Here is a 4,070-nt window from a genome sequence, read left to right on the forward strand (position 1 = left end):
GTGACTGGAACACCTGAAATGAATGATTTGGATGGGTGAGTGAATACTTTTGGGAATATAGTGTCTGCATTTGCTATTACAGTGATGTTTATTCCCTGTTCATTTGGAAAAACTCCACATTTATTTTATGGTATAACATTTTACCAAAGTGTTGTTTTCACTTATGTGATAACGGTGTTAACTAGTAGTAATATTAGTATTAGTAGAAGATCATTTAAAGCACACACAGAAAGTGCATCAGAGCCATTCTATATGAGCTTAATGAAGCATGTGAATTTTAATTGAAAATGGTTTTGATGACGCTTTTATCTGAGCTCTAGTGCTGACTTATTACAAACTACCCAGTAACCAGAGTTGAAGGCTGTGGACACAGGACTCATCATACAAGTAAGTGCAGCCTATTTGCTGTCAACATTTTAAAGAGTTTTGATATAAACCCTTAAATATAAACGTTATATATTAGAAAAATATACTTTCAAGACATTTACTTTCTAAGTTAAATCTAAACCTTCCTTTTCAAAGTAATAATAGTAAATGTAACTATAACAATTATAATTAATTCAATTATTATAATTATCAATATATAACTATAATAATTGGTCCATTATTGCCATAAAGGTAACCAGTTGCTTGCTTGAGACAAAACAACCACAAAAGAAAAGAAAAGAAAACTAAAGAAAACTAAAGAAAACTAAAGAAAATAAAAGAAAACAAAACAAAAGGTAAACTTGACTTTTTCCTGCAAAAGCAGGAATGTTATAACAAACTCTGCTGTATTGTGTATTTCTTGTGTGACAGTGGCTGGGTTGCTTAATGGGACTGTATTCATTGACTCTCCATGGTCAAATCCAGAAAAGTGGGTTCTGGTGACTGTGTTGGGCTTGGAGATGACCTTGGGTGTTATGGGAAACAGTTTAGCTCTGCTTGTCAAAGTTCTGGTAAGATGAGGTTTGATTGTTCCTCACACTGATGTTTCATCTTAGATATCTTTGTGTAGAAAACCAAACCACTAGATCAAGTTTTATGAATGTTATTCTTATAGAAATCAATATTTACCATTAACTGACAATTACCAGTGGTTTAATTGTTATTCAATTGTGTTATTATATCAAAAGCAATGTCTTATTATGAAAACACCGTTACACTAGTAAAACCTTGTCTATTATTAGCAGATTTCAACTTAAATATTTTAAATTAAGTTCTTAATCAACAAGAAATGTTTTCCTGTTCCAGAAATCTTGAGGTTTGTTAAGATGAAACTTTGCAAAGCTAATACCTGCTGCCATGCTCTTTTAAAGAGAAGACGCTTTCTTCTGACAAACAAGTCTAGTTCTGTCTTTTTCTAATAGAACTGTCATTAACTTTGACATTTAACATGCTAACTAAGGTCTGTAGAGTTGTAACTCTTCAGTTCAATTCAGTGAGCTAGGCCCTTAATTTTATGCACCTGTGGCAATGGGACTAAAAAAGACATTTCAATGTACAAATGAAGAAGCAGCAAAATCCTTTTATCTGCATAATCAGGCTGTTTGTCAGCTGAATAGATTTCCATGTCCACAGCTTGTTTAAAAATATTGATATAAAATCAAGGTGGTTTATGCATCAAAACAACTGGTTTAACTTACATGTCAACCAATGTGTTTTTCTTTAATAAACTTCTAATTTTGTAAGGACTTTGTTAAAGATGACTGTATGTTCACTCCTCCTCTTGTGTTTGATTCTAAGTGCCGAGGAAAGTTCTGCTGTCGTTACTGGTTTCCTTTTATGAGTCTAACCCTCTCAGACTTAGGTAAAAATGCACCAACACCAATGGCTATCCATTATTTCATTTGTTCATTTATTGTATGCTGGCTTTGGACGTTTTTAAAGGGTGTTCTAAATAAATATAAATAATACTACTGATTAATTAACATAATAATAATATTTATTATTAATAGAATAATAATAATGATCATTTTTATACTTTTCTTTGTTTGCTGGTTTCTCGGTGTCATGATAACTCATTTCTGATAATGAACTGTGTTGTCAAGGCTCCTGCCTCCTCCTCATCTCGTCCTCCATGCTGACCATACTCACAGGAGGTCAAAGGTCCCCGTGGTGTGAGGTGGTCACCCTGCTAAAGTTTGTGTTTGTCAGCTCATCTATAGGGAGTATAGGTACTACACAGCTTCATACACGTAGGACAACAGGGCTCTGTGTTTAAACCCTTGAAAATGGAGCTTGGCTAAACATAATGGGCACTGAGTTTAATGTAAGGTAGATGTTCCCTTCAAATGTTATGAGGTAAATAACTGAACCAGACAACGACTTAATTGCTTTATTTCATTCAGTGCTATGTACAGATGTCTACCCTTTTAAGACTAAACCAGTGAAAGAAATCAATAAAACAAATAAAAATAATTAAATTTAATAAAAAAACAACGTTTGTCCTTTGAAATCAATACACAGTACCTATTTATAGGTAGTAATAATAATAAATAAATCTAAATGAGGTTTTTTAAAGAGAAAAAAGAAGAAAAGGTAAAAAATAAAATGACAGAGCAGAAGTAAAATAAAACAGGTCACCAACCTGTAACCAAACACACATGAAAAGCAAACAAACAAAAAAACTAAACAAAAAATACACAAACGAACATGCAAGCTTGCTGTATTGTGTGTGAACGTCTTTTGAAAACTTTTCCATAACTTTATAAAGAAATTCCCATCCAACTGAATCAAATGCTGCTTTTCTACAGCCAGACTCAAAATAGCCCCCACTTCTTCTGTTTATACATTCAGTGGGATGAAAAGCTCTTCCTATATTATCATGAGTCTTCCTACACTGGGTGATTCCAGACTGGTCATTGATTAAAAAATACATCACTTCCAGTATTTTTGCCAAATGGTAGTTTACATTTTATAGTCCGGTTCAATACAGTGATGTCTATGTGCCCCACACTCTATTATGTCCTTACCAGGAGTTGACTTACACTACTCTCCTGAAGATTCATTGGACCCTTGTGATTTTGAAGAGAAAGGAATAGCATCACTGACAGCGTCAGCTGTGTTTGTGCTACACGTATGCCGATCTCACAATGTATATTGACTTGACACAACACAGGGATCCAACAGGCTGTGGTGCATAGCTGCAACTCCAGCTTTTAGCTCAAGCTCCACCCTGCACGTTTCGTAAATGGTAAATGGTAAATGGACTGGTTCTTATATAGCGCTTTTCTACTCTTTCTGAGCACTCAAAGCGCTGTACACAACATGTACATTCACCCATTCACACCCATTCGCACAAGCACATTTTTCTAAGTGCTTTCTAAGGTAACATTCACACACATTCATACTCCGATGGATGCATCGGAGAGCAATTTGGGGTTAGTATCTTGCCCAAGGATATTTGGCATGCAGACTGGGGAAGCCAGGGATCGAACCACCAACCTTCCGATCAGTAGATGACCTGCTCTACCACCTGAGCTACAGCCACCACTCGTACAGGCCTTGTTAATTGAAGCTCCAGCCACACACCACATCACACCATGACGGCCAATTGGCCCTATACAGCCTGTTGTCAGGATACTTAATTAGGTCAATTAGTCAATCTTTTGGTTTGGGAAACATAATCTGGCAGAATATTCTGAAACTCGTGAAACTAAAACAGTTCTGAATTTACACAAGCTTTAATACAAATAAACCAGAGCTAGCAAAACATTTCAAACACAATAAGAATGATTTTGTATTGTCCTTTTGTTTTATTTCTTTTTTTATGTTTTTCATGTTTGGGCTATTGTAACAACATTTAAGGTAAATGAAGATATACTTTATTTATCTTACAGCAGTCCTATGTGTGCAGAGATCAACTGGCATCAACTCGATAGATGGCACCATCTTTGTTGTCATGGTGACAGCATGTTTGGCTTCTTGGGTTACAGGGGTAGTTTTTGGGAGCATCCCTGTTGTCTATGCTTGGATCAGGTATGTAGCTAACTGAAAGCCTTCAGCATGTGCTGTGCAGTTCTCTGTGTCAGTCTTTCCATCTTTGGTTTGCAGGTACGATCCTGCTGAGACTCTCTGTACTGTGTTCT

This window comes from Neolamprologus multifasciatus, chromosome 6, assembly GCF_963576455.1.
Source record: "Neolamprologus multifasciatus chromosome 6, fNeoMul1.2, whole genome shotgun sequence".
Classification (NCBI taxonomy): Eukaryota; Metazoa; Chordata; class Actinopteri; order Cichliformes; family Cichlidae; genus Neolamprologus; species Neolamprologus multifasciatus.